The sequence below is a fragment of the Sus scrofa genome, chromosome 13, assembly GCF_000003025.6.
Source record: "Sus scrofa isolate TJ Tabasco breed Duroc chromosome 13, Sscrofa11.1, whole genome shotgun sequence".
Lineage (NCBI taxonomy): Eukaryota > Metazoa > Chordata > Mammalia > Artiodactyla > Suidae > Sus > Sus scrofa.
The window spans coordinates 134,671,894-134,691,940 of record NC_010455.5 but is presented as its reverse complement, the minus strand read 5'-3'; the positions used below and the strand labels follow the sequence as shown (position 1 = coordinate 134,691,940).

Sequence of the window (20,047 nt, the reverse complement as noted above, 5' to 3'; positions counted from 1 at the left end):
AGTCACTCTTTGCAGAAATCATTGCCCTGACTATTCAAAAAACAAAAAACTTGGCAGTAAAGTGAAACTCTGGGTTCAGGAAGAGCTGGTGGGTAGGAGAGATTCAATAGCAATCATCGACATGTAACCTAAAAAGCCCAAGTACCTGCCAGGAGAACAGATGGTCATTTTTTTTGTTTTTTTTTTTTTTGTTTTTTTTGGCTTTTTAGGGCCACACCCATGGCATATGGAGGTTCCCAGGCTAGGGGTTGAATCAGAGCTGTAGCTGCCAGCCACAGCCACAGCCACAGCAATGCCAGATCCAAGCCGTGTCTCCGACCTATACCACAGCTCATGGCAATGCTGGATCCTTAACCCACTGAGCAAGGCCAGGGATCCCATCTGCATCCTCCACTGAGCCACAACAGCAACTCTCTGGTTCACTTTAAAGTGCATCTACAGGCAGAGCTTCTGTGCCTGCCCACTTGCATTTCTCACAAGTGTCCTATCTTGATAAATCTATTTTTTGCCTATCAAAATAAAAAAATGAATAAATAAGGAGTTCCCACTGTGGCTCAGGGGTGGTGAACCCAACTAGTATCCATAAGGATGCAGGTTCGATCCCTGGCCTTGTTCAGTGGGTTAAGGGTCTGGCATTGCTATGGCTGTGGTGTAGGCCAGCAGCTGCAGCTCCAATTCAATCCCTAGCCTAGGAACTTCCATATGCCACAGGTGTGGCCCTAAAAAGATGAAATAAATAAATAAGTAAGTAAATAAAGTGCATCTGTGGAAAGGAACGTACATCTGGTTCAAGTCAGATTTTGGAATCACGGAGGCCAGCCATGCAGACAGGGGTCAGCCCATGGATATTTCCTGCTGATGGAGGCCCTGTGAGCATGACGCCATGTCCAGAACAGAAAGCTCACACTTTCTGCCCTGAAGGGCAGCCCCCAAAAGGCCACCATTTAAGACTCAACATTACACATAAGCAGAGGGGTGACTCCCTCTGAACATCACCTCAGCAAAGTCAGCACCATTACCCAGAATAATCTGTAGCCAGGATTTTCTTCTTTTGTAAGTTTCCACCACTCCAAGATCCTTCCTCCTTTCCTGTCCCCTGTCCTGAAACATTACAGAACATTCATTCCTATAGTTAAATGACAAAACTAAAACGATTTAGTTTGGTGTCCTCTATTCAAGGGAAAGCAAGCCACGGACTACGGAAGTACAGGGCCTGAAAGGCACTGCAGGTCTCCTCCCAGGGATTTTGGGCAAGAGTGAGTTTTTTTGTTTTGTTTTGTTTTGATTTTTGCTACACTTGTGGCACATGAAAATTCCTAGGGTGGGGGTTGAATCTGAGCCACAGCTGAGACCTGTGTCACAGCTGCAGCAATGCCAGATCCTTTAACCCAATGTGCTGCGCTTGGGATCGAACCCAGGCCTCTGCAGTGACCCAAACTGCTACAGTGGAATTTGTAAACCACTGTGCCACAGCAGGAACTCCCAAGAGTGAGTTTTATAGAACATAGCCGTGGCAAGGTGAAACATGGCATGACTAGTGAGGAGGCCCCGTTTTTTTTTTTTACTAAACCAGCTAAAGCTGAGCTGGAAGATTGAGATCAGTGTAAGTTTCCCTTGACAGTGAGGCTTTTCCCATAAGCACTGCTGACTTGGTTGAGACTAATGGCCTCGGCCACTGAGCAGCCTCCGTTTTGTGGGTCCCCCCAGAGGAATGAACTTTCTCGCTATGTTTCAGGTCTTGCATGGGGCATCATGGTATGCCAAGGAGCATGAGTGGGTGTCCACAGTGCAAGTCTTATAGGGATTAGGTCCAAACGTTACCGTTTAAGGCAAAAATCAAATATTATCAGAAATACCCTGGGAGTTCCTGCTGTGGTGCAGCAGAAACGAATCTGACTAGTAACCATGAGGTTGTGGGTTCGATCCCTGGCCTCATTCAGTGGGTTAAGGATCTGGTGTTGCTGTGAGCTGTGGTGTAGGCTGGCAGCTGTAGATCCGATTGGAATCCTAGCCTGGGAAACTCCATAGGCTGCAAGTGTGGCCCTAAAAAGCCAAAAAATAATAATAATAATAATAATAATAAAAGAAGAAAAGAAAGAAAAAAAGAAAGAAATGCCCTTGACATCATTTAAAATCATCCTGAAGCGGGTGAAATGGTCACACTATAAGAGGTATGAGGACAACTGAGGGGCCTCAGTTTAACTGAGGAACTGCCATTCATCCCACACTCCTCCAGGCCATTCGCTCAGTATGTGGAATGGTATTAGTTAAATTGTAATTTCTCTCTTGGAGTTCTGTTTGGGGTAAAATTGAATTTGTGTGAGCTAAATATGTGTATGACACCCATCCAGTGAAATACATAGAAAAATCTCTACATTCATCTTGCTAACTAAGGTTACCTCTTGGGTGAGGACTGGGGTGCTGAACTAAAAGAACTTCAGCCCTCTTTGTGGTGTTTTGTTATTTTTATTTAACACAGAAAACGTATTCATGTTTTACTTGTGTAACATGAAAAGATTCCAGACACATTGTTCACTAGTAGGGGGAGACAGGCAAGAAAATAAACAAAATAGGGAGTTTCTGTCATGGCTCAGTGGTAACGAATCTGACTAGCAATCATGAGGTCTCTGGTTCAATCCCTGGCCTCGCTCAGTGGGTTAAGGATCCCGCGTTGCCATGAGATGTGGTGTAGGTCGCAGACACGGCTTGGATATGGCATTGCTGCGGCTGTGGCGGTTACAGCTCCAAATGCAACCCCTGGCCTGGGAACCTCCATGTGCTGAGGGTGGGGCCATAAAAAGACAAAAAAGAAAATAAACAAGATAGCATCATAAGTGCTCTAATAGCATCTGTGAGAAGCCATTAGGGAGTGGATCGACTAATCTCATCTCTGTCCTTTTGTTCTATGCTCTGGAAAACAAAGTTGAAGCCTTGCTTATCTTGCTTCAAGGTGACCTAGATAAGGCTTGGGCAGTTGGGTTTGTCATGCTAGGTCTCTCCCCTGCTGCAGGGAAGGGCAGCTTGGTGGTATGAATAACTAGGGAAGGCATATAGACACGAAGAGGAGGCTTCTGCCTGAATTTTGTAATCTGCCACATTTTTTCTGCTATCATAGGGATCTTGCTAAAGGTGAGAGGGGACCTTGGACTCCTGCAGTGTGTTGGTTCACTGGTGGACTCACTCTTGGCAGTGACTTCTCCTCCTCTTTGTCCTTTGGGATGTGGAATGGACAAGAATTTTTATTTCCATATTATGGACTTGAAACCAATGTCACAGGAATCAGAAGCAGAAATGAGAACCCCACGCTGGGCTGCCTCCAGCCCAAAGCCCTGTCCATCCAACCCTTCACACTCTCACTGACCCCTTCAGAAGGCAGTTACAATGAATTCTCGATGTAGAACCCTGGTGAAAATTAATAAAGGGAAACCTCACTCAAGTGGAGCCAGGAGGCCAGGCAGGGGGGCTCTCATCCACGTTCCAACAGAGATCCTAATAGGAAGAGACTTAACTTACATCTCTGGCAGGAAGTTACATTCCTTCACTACCACCATTAGGAGAAGGAAAGCTTTTCTCCTTGCCTGGCAACAGCTCAGCCAATGAAAAGCCACTATACTTCAAACACTCAGTTTCCTCCAATGGACTTTTTGGTTGTAATGGTTCCTCAACCTCCCTATTCCTCTATAAAAGAGTTTCCTCTCCCTTGCTTTCTGGGATTTGCATGTGGTCCACCAAAGTTTCATGTCCCAAATTGCAGTTCTTTGCTGTTCCTAAATAAACTTGTTTTGCTAGTAAAATAACTCTTTAATCATTTTAGGTTAACACCTACAATCCAAAGTAACAGACCCACAGGAAGTCCATTAGATGACTGTTCAAAGCATTTTCTTTACACAGGCTATAGTGTGAGCTCTGCTATGGGCCTGGGGGGAAAACTCTACAATTTTTTTCCCTGGGAATGAGGTCCCCTCTCAGCTGAAGGTTGTGCTTAGCATAGTACAAGTTGCAGGTCCCATATTAAGATGGAATTCACATTTTACCTGTGAGATCCTGAACAGGTTAATTGACCACCCTGTACTTAAGCTCTTTACCTGTCAAACGGGAAAAATACCAACCTCCTCGTTGGATGACTGTGATGAATGAACAGAAGTCAGATGCCAGGCCAAGGCAGGCACTCAGCATATTCCAATCCCCATTCATTCTTTGCAACTTTACTGCAGGGGGTTACCGGCTGCGCAAATGCCTGGTAGGACCTCCGTGGTTTGGTGAGTTAGCCTAGTGGGAACAATAAAAGCCATGAGTTATTTGGAACATTAATGCCTGCATGCATAGAGGTGATCTTCACTGAAACTGCCAAATTTCAGGCTAACTTGGCCTGAATGAAGGAAAAAAGGGAGAAAGAGAGAAAGGAAGAAAGAGAAAGAAATGAAAGAAAAAGAGAAAGGAAGGAAGCGAGAAAGGAAGGAAGCGAGAAAGGAAGGAAGAAAGAAAGAGGAAGGAAGGGAGAAAGAGACAGAAAGAAAAAGAAAGGAAGGAATCTCCAAAGAAGATGTACGGATGGCCAGCAGGCACATGAAAAAATACTCAACATCACTATTTATTAGAGAAATGCAAATCGAAACTGCAATGAGGTACCACCTCACACCAGTCAGAATGACCATCATTAACAAGTCAACAAATAACAAATGCTGGAGAGGATATGGGAAAAGGGAACCTCCTACACTGTTGGTGGGAATATAAATTGGTACAACCACTATGGTTGAAGGTTCCTCAGAAAACTAAATACACCATATGATCCAGCAATCCCACTGCCGGGCATATATCCAGACAAAACTTTCACTTAAGGGAGTTCCCGTTGTGGCTCAGCAGTAATGAACCTGACTAGTCTCCATGAGGATGCAGGTTCGATCCCTGGCCTCACTCAGTGCGTCAAGGATCCAGCATTGCCATGACCTGTAGTGTAAGTTGCAGCCTCAGCTTGGATCTGGTGTTGCTGTGGCTGTCGCATATAGGCCAGTGGCTATAGCTCCGATTCGACCCCTAGCCTGGGACCCTGCATATACCACTGGTGCAGCCCTAAAAAGACAAAAAAAAAAAACAATCATTTCATTCAAAAAGATACATGCACCCATATGCTCACTGAAGCACTATTCACAATAGCCAAACATGGAAACAACCCATGTCCATCAAAAGATGAATGGATTAAGAAGACATGGTACATGTATACAATGAAATACTACTCAGTCACAAAAAAGGACAAAAAATGCCATTTGCAGCAACTTGGATGGAACTATCAATTCTCATACTAAATGAAGTTAAGTCAGAAAGACAAATACCATATGATATCATTTATATGTGGAATCTAAAATGCAGCACAAATGATCCTATCTACAAAACAGAAATAGGTCATGGACATGGAGAGCAGATTTGCGTTTGCCGGGGAGAGCAGAGAGAGAAGAGGGTGAATGGGAAGATTGGAGCTGGTAGATGCAAACTGTTATATTTAGAGTAGATAAGTAATGGGGTTCTACTGTACAGCACAGGGAACTGTGTCCAGTCTCTTGGGTTAGAACATGGTGGAAGATAGTATATATGAAAAAGAAAGTGTGTGTGTGTGTGTATATATATACACATATATATATATATATGCATGTATACACACATGGCCAGGTCACTTCATTGTACAGCAGAAATTGAAGGAACACTGGGTTTTTTTTTTTCCTTTTTTTTTTCGAGCCACACCTGTGGCATATGGAAGTTCCCAGACTAGGAATTGAATTGGAGCTGTGGCTATTGGCCTATGCCACAGCCACAGAAACACCAGATCTGAACCTTGTCTGTGATCTGCACTGCAGTTTCCAGTAATGCCAGATCCTTAACCCACTGAGCCGGGCCAGGGATCGAACCCAAGTCAGGTTCGTTACCATTGAGCTACAAGAAGGTCTCCCTGAACTCTTTGGCTATATTTCGAGAAGGGATATGATGCTTTTGTAGGTGCTTGATATTGGCAATGCCTACTTTGTATGGTTTTCCAAAAACTTTCTCCTGGATGAGGTCATTTGATGATGGAGGATAGTGGCCATTAAAGTTTTCTGGCCCCTAGCCTGGCGATAAAAATAATAAAATGATGACGATGTAAGGCAGCATTCATATTAATGGTTTTCCTCTAGAGTTAATTCTAGAACTTGCAGTGTCTGAAGATCTTTTTTTTTTTTTAAATGGCTGTATCTGAAGCATATGGGACTGAATCTCAGCCCCATGACACAGCTTCGGCAAAAGTGGATCCTTTAACCCAATGCACCAGGCCAAGAATTGAACCTGCACCTCCGCAGTGATCTAAGCTGTGGCAGATTCTTTTTTTTTTTTTTTTTTTTTTTTTTGTCTTTTTAAAGACTGCACTGTGGCATATGGAAGTTCCCAGGCTAGGGGTCCAATTGGAGCTGTAGCTTTACCCTAAGTCACAGTCAGAGCAACACCAGATCGGAGCTGAATCTTCGACCTACACCACAGCTCAGGGTAATGTCAGATCCCCAACCCACTGAGTGGGGCCAGGGATTGAACCCATGTCCTCGTAGATACTATTCAGGTTTGCTACCATTAAGCCACAACAGGAAATCCTGGAGTCAGATATTTAACCCACTGTGCCATGGCGGGAACTCCTAGATCTTTATTATTTTCTTTTAATTTCTTTCTTTTTTATTTTAAGGGCCATGCCTGTGGTATATGGAAGTTCCCAGGCTAAGGCTCAAAATAGAGTTGTAGGATTTCCCATCATGGCGCAGTGGAAACATATCCGACTAGGAACCAAGAGATTTCGGGTTCGATCCCCGACCTTGCTCAGTGGATTAAGGATCCGGTGTTGCTGTGAGCTGTGGTGTAGGTCGCAGATAAAAAAAGACAAAAAACAAAAACAAAAACAAAACACCCAACAAAATACAGAGTTGCAGCTGCTGGCCTATGCCATAGCCACAGCAACACTGCATCTCAGCCAGATCCTCAACCTATGTTGGATCCTGGATCCTAACCCACTGAGCATGGCCAGGGATTGAACCTACATCCTCACAGACAACTATATAAGGTTCTTAACATGCTGAGCCACAATGAGAACTCCCAGATCTTTATTTTTATTTTTAAATTAGTTGAAACTCCTTTGGTTGCTGGAATATAAAGTTTAAAGTTGATTGAAGGGAAAATTGAGAACTTTGTGTATATGTACATTAAAAATGATTAAAGAAGACAATTTAGGTGATACAAACAAAACTTACTTAGCACTTCATGAGGCAGGCAGTTTCCATTCCCAATGGTCTGCAGAACTGCAAAACAGGACAGAAGGCAGGTAGCTTTTAAAGAATAAAGAATAATGAACAGGAGTTCCTGCCTCGGAGGAGTGGAAATGAATCCAACTAGGAACCATGAGGTTTCTGATTCCATCCCTGGCCTCACTCAGTGGGTTAAGGATCCAGAGTTGCTGTGAGCTGTGGGGTAGGTCGCAGAAGCGGCTTGGATCCTGAGTTGCTGTGGCTGTGGTGTAGGATGGCAGCTGTAGCTCTGATTGGACCCCTAGCCTGGGAACCTCCATATGCCATGGGAGTGAGGCCCTAAAAAGCAAAAAAAAAAAAAAAAAAGGACCTGCAAAGCCATCAGGACATCTCCTCACATGTCTATTGGGCTATTCGCCCCCTCCCCCTTCCACAGTGGAATACAGATATTAATCACTCTCCTGAGAGAGTGATTGATGGCCCTGGTTCCAATCAGTTCTGAGTCAGGGATGATTAGATCACAAAACCCAACTCCTGGCTTGGGTAAAGTGTCCATCCTGGGCCAAAGAGCTATTACAGGCAGGGGAAATGAGATAATCACTGCGCACCTGACTGCTGGAGCCTGTCCTTTGTAGGAAGGAAATAATCTGTGACCGAGGAATGGAGGTCAGTCTAGACTGGGTATCAACAATCCATAAAAAAAGCAAAAATGACCAAATGTGAGAAAATATAACCAAAGTGACCTGAATCATGACTGAGCAGTGTGGGTTTAGGTGGAGAAAAAGAAGCAAGGCTTGTTGGCAGTAAAAAAGATGGGGTGAAGAGATTCCTTGAGGATGAGCCCTGGAGGCTGAGCAGCTGGACAGTGTCACTGAGAGAGAGGAGAAGGGAAAGAAAGGCAGCCAGGGCCACTGTCTTGCTCTGTAGAAGAGAACCTCCTCTGATGACTCCCATGTAAACCCTTTGCAATCCCTCCCCTTCCAACATCCTGATTCTAAATAAGGTCCATGTCTTTGATCTCCACCTTCCCTAATTAAAAGGAAGTGTTTATTTATTTATTTGTTTTTGTCTTCTTAGGGCTGCACCCGTATAAAGAAGTTCCCAGGCTAGGGGTCGAATTGGAGCTACAGCTGCCGGCTTATCCCACAGCCACAGCAACGCCAGATCTGAGCCACATCTTCGACCTACACCACAGCTCACGGCAGTGCTGGATCTTTAACCTACTGAATGAGGTCAGGGATCAAACCTGCAACCTCATGGATACTAGTCGGGTTCGTTAGTGCTGAGCCACAGCAGGAACTCCATAACACCAGATCCTTAGCCCATGGAGTGAGGCCAAGTATCAAACCTGCACCATGATGTATGCTATTCAGGTTCTCAACCCACTGAGCCACAGCAGGAACTCCTGTTTTACATAATTTATTTGTAGTTCTTACAACAACTTTATGAGGCAAACATCCCCATTTTATAGACATGGAAAATGAGTCAGCATGATAAAGTAATTTTACCCCAAGTCACACAGTGACTTGAGTCAGACACTGACTGACACGAGTCAGACCCAGGTATGCTAACTGCTGCCCACCACATCTCATTGGATGAGGAACTGGGTCAATTTCCTACACTTGCTGTAACAAATTACCACAAACTTAGTGCCTAGAACAATGCAAATCTCTTATCTTGCAGTTCTAGAAGTCAGAAGTCCTAAAGTCAAGGAGTTGACAGCACTGTGTTCCTTCCAGAGGCTCTGGGGAGAATGTGCTTCCCTGCCTTTTCTAGCCGACCCCCCCCTTTTTTTGCACCAAACACATTTGCATTTCTTTTCTTTTTTTTTTTTAAGCAAATGCCAAAGACCCAGTTTACCAGCTTTATTTTTTCAAACCTAAGCTTAACATTATTTATTTATTTATTTATTGTCTTTTTGCCATTTCTTGGGCCGCTCCCACGGCATATGGAAGTTCCCAGGTTAGGGGTCCAATCGGAGCTGTAGCCGCCGGCCTACACCATAGTCACAGCAACGCCAGATCTGAGCCGCCTCTGCAACCTACACCACAGCTCACGGCAACACCGGATCCTTAACCCACTGAGCAAGGCCAGGATCAAACCTGAAACCTCATGGTTCCTAGTCGGATTCGTTAACCACTGAGCCATGATGGGAACTCCAGCATTGTGTCTTTTAAATCTCCATTTTTGCTTCCATCTTCTCTCACTCTGATCCTACTGCCTCCCTCTTATAAAGACACTTGCAATCACTTTGGGCCCACCAGGTAATCCAGAATAATTTTCTATCTCAAAATCCTCAAGTTAATCACATCTGCAAAGTCCCTTTTGCTCTGTAAGAGTTAAGGTTAGGGATCTGGCATTGAAAAGCAAAAACATCAAAAAAAATTTTTGTAAGGAAAATAATGAGTGTTGGTGATGATGTGGAGAAATTGGAAACCTCATGTATTGCTGGGAAAGTAAAATGGTACAAATGCTGTGAAAAACAGTTTGGAGACTCCTTGAAAAGTTAAACATAGAGTTACCATATGACACGGTAATTCCACTCCTAAGTATAAGCCCAAAAGAATTGAAATCAGGGACTAAATGCCAATGTTCACAGCAGCATTATTCAAAATAATCAAAAGGTGGGAACCATCCAAATGTTCACTAACAAATGAGTGGATAAACAAAATGTGATACATACATACAATCAAGTATCTTTTTTTTGTTGTTTTTTTGTATTTTTTGCTTTTTAGGGCTGTAGGTTCTCAGGCTAGGGATCCAATCAGAGCTACTGCTGCCGGCCTACACCACAGCCGTAGCAACATCAGATTCGAGCTGCATCTGCTACCTATGCCACAGCTCACGGCAACACAGGATCCTTAACCCACTGAGCAAGGCCAGGATCAAACCCGAAACCTCATGGTTCCTTGGCGGATTGTTTCTGCTGTCCACGATGGGGACTCCAATAATCAAATATCTTACAGCCCTAAAATGAAGTTCTGACATATGCACAACATGGATGAACCTTGAAAACATTATGCAAAAAGAGCACATATTGTATAATTTCACTTATTATGAAATATCTGGAGTAGGCAAATTCATAGAGACAGAAAGTAGATTAAAAGTTACCAGGAGCAGGCGGGGGAGGCAGGAAGGGGAATTATTGTTTAACGGGTACAGAATTTCTTTTTTTGGAAGAAGAAAAATTTTGGAAACAGATGGTTGCACAACACTGAATATTCTTAATGCCACTGAATTGTACATGTAAAAATAGTTAAAACGACAAAACTGAGATGATACGTTTTACCACAATTTTAAAAAAGAGTAAAACGTAAATAAATGAATAGACCATGAACATTTTTGCCAGAGAAAGAGGGGCTTTCAAGGTATTAACACTGCCGCAGTGCAAAAGGCATAGGCCTTGTGAATGCCAAGATTCATAAGGGACAAAATGTTTAATTACAGGGGCTTGGGGAACACAAATATTCTGAAGCCTTTGAAGTGGAACATTAGGGAGCAGTTAAACCAGTTTTATCAAACGTTATCAGCCTTGGGGGAAGACCGCGTACTGATAAATGTGAGGTTGTTTCACAGTATACTCATTTTAGGGTTTAATGAAACAAAGCAGGAGAGACAAGCATTGGGAGGTGTTACGTCTTGCATCTGCCTGGGATTTAAGACAGTGGGAACATGGAGTTCCTGTTCAACAGGAACTCAACAGTCACAAACCAGACGAGTATCCATGAAGATGCAGGTTTTTTGTTTTTTGTATTTTTGCGTTTTCTTGAGCCGCTTCTGCGGCATATGGAGGTTCCCAGGCTAGGGGTCCAATCAGAGCTACAGCCACCAGTCTACGTCAGAGCCACAGCAACACAGGATCCGAGCCACATCTGCAACCTGCACCACAGCTCACGGCAACACTGGGTCCTTAACCCACTGAGCAAGGGCAGGGATTGAACCCAAAACCTCATGGTTCCTAGTCGGATTCGTTAAGCACTGCGCCACGATGGGAACTCCAAGGACTCAGGTTTGATCCTTGGACTTACTCAGTGGGTTAAGGATTCTGCTGCTGTGATCTGTGGTGAGGTTGCAGACATGGCTCAGATCCTTTGTCACTATGGCTGTGGTGTAGGCCAGCAGCTGTAACTCTGATTTGATTCCTAGTTTGGGAACTTCCATATGCCATGGGTGCAGCCCTAAAAAGACACACACATTAAAAAAAAGGCAGTGGGAACAGAGTGTACTTGTGACAATAGGACGTACCAGAAGGTACAAAGGAGGGGATTCTGATGAAGATGTGGCAACAAGAATGGCAAAGGTCTTTAAGGCAAAAGATAGAACGAATTATATACAGAAAATTTTAATATGTAATCACAAAAGACTTCAAAACCATTGAGCCACCAGATATATTTGGTCTATGCAATCTTCAAATTAGTTGCCAATATTTAAAAATCAAAAGATTTCATATCAAATTATACCTTATAGCTTTTTCTGAAAAATTGCAAAACTGGGTTCACAGACTTGCCTGGAAACAGAACTGGTGCTGAGGAGCAGCTGTCTTCTTAGAAGGGTGAAGGGGTCTCCAGTTTGTCCTCTGGGCTTCAACCATTAGGACCTGTTCCATCTGAAACATCTGGCTCTTTAAAATAGAAACTGATTTGGGGGCAGGAGCACACAGAGATGAGAGACTTGGGCAGCAATCATGATGGAGAACCTGTGAGGAAAAGAGGCGAACTTTTTTTTTTTTTATTTTTAGGGCCCCACCTGAGGCATATGGAAGTTCCCAGGCTAGGGTTTGAACTGGAGCTGCAGCTGCTTGCCTTCATCATAGTCACAGCAAAGCAGAGTCTGAGCTGCATCTGTGACCTATGCCACAGCTTGTGGCAACTCCAGATCCTTAACCCACTGAGCAAGGCCAGGGATTGAACCCACATCCTCATGAATACTAGCTGGGTTCTTAACAGGCTGAGCCACAGTGGGAACTCCAAAGAGGTGAACTTCTGCCTGTGAGGCAAGGAGGATGCAGAGATGGGTGGCACTCTTACCCAGAGTTGGAGAAGCAGAATAAAAAGAAAAGGGAAAAACTGACACCCTGAGCTAGACTTAGAACTCACTGGTGACTGAGGAAAATATAGTTTTTCCAAGAGGAATTTTGGAGTTCTCCTGTGGGGAACGAATAAAACTTAGTTTTTCCAAGAGGAACTTTTGGCATTCTCCTATGGTGCAGCAGGTTAAGGATCTGGCATTGTCGCTGCATCAGCTGGGGTTCCAGCTGTGGCCATGGTTCCATCCCTGGCCCAGGGAATTTCCACATGCCGCAGGTGTGGGGGAAAAAAGAGAGAGAGAGAGAGAAATGTTTGGTTATGTGGAAGAAACAGAAATGAGTAAGATGACTCCATAAATTCGTATGTTTGTAAAGTGTCTTTGGGGGTCTCTGATATTAGAGAGATCTAAATGTATCCTTGGATTATTTGGCAGTGAGCTGCTGGGAGTCAAGGAGCTGGATGGAATGAACTTTGAATGGGCTCTGTGATTAAGTTCCCTCATACGGAGACCCTGAGGCAGAGGCAAGGTCAACTGAGTGCAGTGTACCTGTGACACTGGCAAGTCAGGAGCTAGGTTCCCAATCCCTGGTCCAGCATCACAGTACCAAGGAAATACTTCCAGCCAGGCTTCACTGTGTAGGGGGGCAGAGGGCAGAGGGAGGGTGACTTGGCCAAAGTCAGAGGTAAAGGCTCCTTCTTCTGGGTCCAGGAAGCAGGTCCAGATGTGTGTAAGAACATAGCTGACAGCAACATCATGGTATGAATTATGCCTGGGCCGTATATACGGAGTTGATTGATGGCTCAGGTGAAGCCTGGAGCTTTTGGCATCTCCCTCAGCAAGGCAGTCAAGATTTGCTCTTGTTTTGCTAAACTGAGTGATCGTCTTGATTGCACAAAATTTTGATGAGGTGTGTTTTGAGGACTAGGAAGAGAACGCCACTTTGCAAACCCAAAGTCAACACCCAGCCTTCTCCATGGCCTGTTAAGTAAATCCCCTTGCCAGTTTCTAGGTACCCAGTAAGTACCTGTTTTTTGAACTTCTCCATGATGTCAGAGGGGAAAATTCCAAAGAGAAAACAAGACTGCCAGTGAGGTAAACGAATTCTTGGGCAGCTGGAGTGAAACTCTTCATGGCCCCATGCTGATGCCTTGCCCCTATTTTTTTCTTTTTCCTTTTTTTGCTTTTAGGGCCCCACCCAAGGCATAGGGAAGTTACCAGGCTATGCCTTCGACCTACACCGCAGCTGACAGCAACGCTGGATCCCTGGCCCTTTGAACGAGGCCAGGGATCAAACCCACATCCTCATGCATGCTAGTCAGTTTCATTTCCCGTGAGCCACAACGGGAACTCCGCCTTGCCCCTATTCTCAGATGGTTTAGCAACTCTTAAGCTACTGTTACAGGCCCAAAACCCAGCCTACCATGGCTGAGAGAAGATTAAGGAGCTTCCCTGGGGGTTAAGGTCTTGGGCACCAGGCTGAGACAAACAGAATCCTAGGTTCACAGTGGAGTCTTTTCTAGCATCCAGGATGCTCTTAAAAGACTGGACTAAAAGGTTAGATCAGTTCTAGAAGGTACTGGCCTTTGAGAACAGGCATCATAAAGCAAGAGTGTTTTGCTTATTTTTTTCAAACATTCAAGAAATATTTATTGAGCATCTACTATGTGGCAGGAAACGTTTTCAGCTCTGAGACATATCTGTGCTCCATAGAGCTTATGTTCTAGTAGGGATTGGGTGAGCCCCATGACATTTTTTGCAATGTCTTTTTTTTTTTTTTTTTTTTTTTTTTGTCTTTTTGCCATTTCTTGGGCCGCTCCCACGGCATATGGAGGTTCCCAGGCTAGGGGTTGAATCGGAGCTGTAGCCACCAGCCTACGCCAGAGCCACAGCAACGCGGGATCTGAGCCGCGTCTGCAACCTACACCACAGCTCACGGCAACGCCAGATTGTTAACCCACTGAGCAAGGGCAGGGACCGAACCCGCAACCTCATGGTTCCTAGTCGGATTCGTTAACCACTGCGCCACCACGGGAACTCCTTTTGCAATGTCTTTGTCTGCCTGTCTTGCTGCAGAAATACAGTGGGAAAAACAGATGAAACTTGTCATACACTCATTTCGAGTTATACTGCAGAGCAATCACACAGTGGGGAAGGGCTGCTGTGGTTGGAGATATCCACAATTGTTTACCATCTTTTTTTTTTTTTTTTCTTCTCTTCTGGCTTGGTGTTCTCACTCACTGTTTGAATAGCATTGTCTCATCAAAACAATGACACAGGTTTCACTTTGACTGATGAGCATAACATAGCCAACTTTTTATAAATGTATAGCCAGCTAAGACCCCCAGATTCTTTGGATCATTCTCCTTGGACTTGCAAAGCTGAATCAAGAAACCATCTCTGGGAGTTCCTGTTGTGGCACAGTGGAAATGAATCTGACTAGGAACCATGAGGTTGAGGGTTTGATCCCTGGACTTGCTGAGTGGGTTAAGGATCTGGCATTGCCATGAACTGTGGTGTAGGTCGCAGACATGGCTCGGATGTGGCATTGCTGTGGCTGTGGCTGTGGCTGGCAGCTGTAGCTCCGATTCAACCCCTAGCCTGGGAACCTCCATATGCTGCAGATGTGGCCCTAAAAAGCAAAAAAGAAAAAAAAGAAAGAAAAATTAAAAAAAGAAATCATGTCTGAATGGGGTCTTCCCTTCCACACCCATAAGACTCACTCACCCTTTAACGTACACAGTTGCCAGAGTCCATCTTAAGAGGCTGGTTGTTCAGTCAAGAGTAAAGACACAGAACTTAGGGAGCAGAGTTTGGCTAATTTCTAAACTCTTTTTTGAATAATAATTCATTCATTTATTTATTTTTGTTTATTTATTTATTTATTATTTACTTATTTATTGTTTACGGCCATGCTTATGGCATAGGGAGGTTCCTAGGCTAAGGGTCGAGTCAGAGCTACAGTTTTTTGTCTTTTCGGGGCCGCATCCATGTGATATGGAAATTCCCAGTCTAGGGGTCAAATCGGAACTGGAGCTGCTGGCCTACGCCACAGCAATGCCAGATCCAAGCCACATCTGCAACCTACATCACAGTTCATGCCAATGCTGGATCCTTAACCCAATGAGAGAGGCCAGGGATCGAACCCGTAGCCTCATGGATACTAGTCGGGTTCATTACCAATGAGCCACAAGGGGAATTCTTATTTTTAAAATCTTACTATATTTAACTAATCCATAGTCTCATTACCCCCAAACAACCCTATACAACATGTTTAATGTACGTCCTTCATCTTTTCTATTTTTAGTGTTTTTACACGGTAGAGATAATACTGCGTATTGAATAATTATTTATTAAGCACACACTCTGCCAAATGCTAAGTGCTAGGATGTAGAGGTGAGCTTAAATGGAGAAAGGGTCTGTCCTCACAGAGCTGATAATGTTATCGAGGGTGAGGAGGGGGAGGAAAAATAAACAAAGTTCCTCAGTGTTTTCTAAGCGTTATGCTTTCCAAATTCAAATGTGCACTCCCTAAAGGGGAGCTTCTCAACTAATGGGAATGAAAAGGCATTAATCAATATAAAAATGAAAAGAATACAAGACAACCTTTACTTAATTAAATATGGAGACATGACTGTCTGCTGCTATTTTAAAATCTTGAGGACAATAGATAATGATGAGAAATAGTTTTGTGATTAGATTCAAAGCGTATTTTTAGTAATAATATTTAGTATTATAAGGTAGATTTCTTACACAACTGGTAGGAGCATAAAGAGTCAATTCTTTCTGGAATGTAGCACGTATACAAAGCCTTTATTTTATTTATTTATTTATTTATTTTTGTCTTTTTGCCATTTCTTTGGGCTGCTCCCATGGCATATGGAGGTACCCAGGCTAGGGGTCGAATTGGAACTGTAGCTGCCAGCCTACGCCAGAGCCACAGCAACGCGGGATCCGAGCCGCGTCTGCGACCTACACCACAGCTCACGGCAACGCCGGATCGTTAACCCACTGAGCAAGGGCAGGGACCGAACCCGCAACCTCATGGTTCCTAGTCAGATTCGTTAACCACTGCACCACAACGGGAACCCCTACAAAGCCTTTAAAATCGTGCTTTTGGAGTTCCCGTCGTGGTGCAGTGGTTGACAAATCCGACTAGGAACCATGAGGTTGCGGGTTCGGTCCCTGCCCTTGCTCAGTGGGTTAAGGGTCCGGCGTTGCCGTGAGCTGTGGTGCAGGTCGCAGACGCGGCTCGGATCCCGCGTTGCTGTGGCTGTGGCGTAGGCCGGTGGCTACATCTCCGATTCGATCCCTAGCCTGGGAACCTCCATATGCCGTGGGAGCGGCCCAAGAAATAGCAAAAAGACACACACAAAAAAATAATAATAAAATAAAATCGTGCTTTTGGAGTTCTGCTCTGCCACAAACTGGGGTGTAGGTCACAGATGCAGCTCAGATCAGATCCTGCATTGCTGCGGCTGTGGTATAAGCCAGCACCTGCAGATCCTTTTGACCCCAAGCCTGGAAACTTCCATATGCTGCAGGTGCAGCCCTTAAAAAAAAAAAAAAAAGCAAAAAAAAAAAAAAACCCAAATAAATAAATTATACACACATACACACACACACATAAAATAAAATTTATCCCCTCTTTTATTTTAAAAGGCCACACCCGTGGCACATAGAAGTTCCCAGGCTAGGGGTCAAATCGGAGCTGCAACTGCCAGCCTACACCACAGCCTCAGCAACTTGGGATCTGAGCTGTGTCTGCGACCTACACAACAGCTCACAGCAACACCGGATCCCCAACCCACTGAGCGGGGCCAGGGATCAAACCCACATACCCATGGATACTAGTCAGATTCTGTTTCCACTGTGCCACAACAGGAACTCCAAAATTTACCATTTTAAGTGTACAATACAGTGGCATTAAGCATATTCACACTGTTGAGTTCAACCACCACCATCATCAATCTCCACAACCTCTACATCATCCCAAACTGAAACTCTGTATCCCTTAAACAATAACTCCCCTTTCCCTCCTCCCCCTGGACCTTGGTAACCACAGTCTTACTTTCTGTCTCTATAAATTTGACTATTCCATGTACCTCTTACAAGTAGAATCCCACAATATTGTCCTTTTATGATTTCACTTAGCATTTTGTGTTCATGGTTAAGCCATCCATGTTGGAGCATGTGTGCGATGCCACTCTGATTAGCAGTCCACAGGCTCTGATTAAGTACAAAGTCACTTATAACAAACCTCCTATGTGTGAGATGTTTGCACATTTGTAACGATGAATTGCAAAGCCAAAGGTGAGCCTGGGAGTACCAACCCTGAATCACGTTTAGGGCTGAGCTTGGTAGGGCTGACATGGCAGAGGGCAGGTTTAGGATAAGGAATGACATATGTGAGGACAGAAAAGTGGAAACCCATACAACTCATGTGGTGACAAGAAGTGAACTCACCTGGCTATCCTCAGGAGTCTAAGCACAACATTAATGAGCAACACATAGGTGATGCTATGATTTGAATGTCTGTGTCCTCCCTGAAATCATATGTGACATCCTAACTCCCAATGTGATGGTATGCGGAGGTGGGGTCTTGGGAGCCGAATAGGTCATGATGGTGGAGCCCCATGAATGGGATTAGTGTCCTGAGTCTCCAGAGAGCTTCCTAGGCCCTCTCTCTATGTGAAGACACCAGGGAGAGCACCAGCTATGAAGTAGGAAGAGGGTCCTCACCCACGCAAGCTGACACTCTGACCTCAGACATCCAGCCTCCAGAGCCATGAGAAATACATTTCTGTTGAATCACTCAGCCTGTGCTATTTTGTTATAATATCATAACCTGACTCAGACATATTAAGGGCAAAGACTGAGAGGCAAAAGGTACATATAAATAATCTCAACATAAGAGATGGCAGGAGGCCAGGACAGGGGAAGCACAACCTTTCAAGGTGGGTTCAGACCTGCTCCAACTTGCCTGTGAGGCTTCTTGATGCATCTGCCAGTCAGGATCTGCTCTGTATACTGCGTGACTGCTTGAGAGAAGGAAACTGAATGCAACAGAAGGAAAGTCCCCAGAACTGGCTACCAGTGGAGGTTAGGATGAAGCATGGTTTGGGGGGCTGACCTTGAGGCAGGGTAGAAAGATTCCTTTCTCAGGATATTTCTTTGGAGTTGGGGGTCTCCTGGGTTTCACTCTGGCCCGAATCAAAAGATAAAGGAGAGCCTTTCTTCCTGGTGGCCAGGCTGCTGGGGGTGGGAGCAAAGGCAAGCCCAGGGCAGAAGTGACAGCCGCCCCAGGCTCTCTGGTGAGTCACGCCTGAGCAATGACTTGAGTCAGGAGGCTGCGGGGCGGGGCATGCTTACCAGCCTCATTTTGTTTTGTGTCTTGATAGTTTCTTCACTGTTGTACAGAACCACAAAGTAAAGGAGTCAAAGGAGCTGAAAGCAGACACCAAGAGAAAGGGCTGGTGTTTAAGAGATCCATGTGGGAACAAAGGAAATGCACCGTGAGGACAATGGAAATTCTCCTTTTGTTTCCTCCCTCCAGACTCAAGGATATAACCCTGGATCAGGGAAATAGCTATGGAAATAGATAGTAAAAGGCAAGACCCAGGAAGTGAGGGGAAGGGGAACACAATCACAAAATTCACAAAACATCAGAGGGTGAAGAACTGTGGAAGCCACCTAAGGCCAAGTCCCCATCTTGAGATGTTTGCTGTCCTTCCTCTAATACAGGCATCTGTCTCCTTTTAACCAGGGAATTTGTGTGAACTCTAGTGCCCAGTCTGATTGATGGGAAGCTGGGCATGAAAACAAATGCCCTGATGGGGGCATCAATGCCACAGAGATGTGGAAGTGAAGGTAATAAGACTGTGACTGGTAAAAACTGCTTCAGGGAAAGTGACGAAATTAACTCATTTTTTTTTCCGCCTCTGAGAAAGGGGTTAGGAGTTGGGAATAACCAAGGAAGAAAAGCTAGCGGAAGGGAGGAAGGCAGCCAAAATTTTGTTTCCAGGTAAAGCTTTTCAGGAGCCAAAATATTCCCCACAGTAATCTTTATTGCCAAGTCCTTTATAAATCCTTAGCTATGGAATAACACATTTTACCCAACTGTCTAAAGAATATGGCTTTAAATGGAAAAGATCTAGGTTTTGCTAAGTATACACATACATGTTAAGATGCTGGACTGGAGGAGTTCCCTGTTTCACAGTGGGTTAAGGATCTGGTGTTGCCACTCTAGTGGCCCAGGTCACCACTGAGGCATGAGTTCAATCCCTGGCCTGGGAACTTCCACATCCAAAATATAAATAAATAAAAAACACCATACAAAAAAAAACTCATTAAAAAAAAAAATGCTGGGAGTTCCCATCGTGGCTCAGCAGTAACAAACTTGACTAGTATCCATGAAGACGTGGGTTTGATCCCTGGCTTCACTCAGTGGGTTAAGGATCTGGCTTTGCTGTGAGCTGTGGTGTAGGATGCAGATGTAGCTCAGATTCCATGGTGCTGTCTGTGGTGTAGGCTGGCAGCTGTAGCTTCGATTGGACCCCTAGCCTGGGAACTTCCATATGCTGTGGGTAGGGCCCTAAAAAGACAATAAATAAATAAAATTTTAAAAAATTCACAGCAGAAACAACCTACATATCCATCAATGAGGCTTTAATTAAATAAATTTAAATTACGTTAATTTATACAATGGGATACTATACAGTCATTAAAAATGATGGTGTTGATTATGTACACTATTAACAAAACATGCC

The 20,047-nt window shown here is 44.4% G+C and overlaps 1 long non-coding RNA gene across 1 annotated transcript in view; it reads right to left on the bottom strand.

Annotated features, from left to right (window-relative positions):
* Window positions 1–18,570, bottom strand: part of LOC110256409 — a 28,065-nt gene extending 9,495 nt beyond the window's left edge. Inside the window, exons 1-3 of the long non-coding RNA XR_002337865.1 lie at window positions 18,412–18,570; window positions 7,260–7,307; window positions 4,110–4,269 (exon numbers count right to left, since the gene is read on the bottom strand). This is a non-coding gene — a long non-coding RNA (uncharacterized LOC110256409). The remainder of the gene's footprint in view (window positions 1–4,109; window positions 4,270–7,259; window positions 7,308–18,411) is intronic.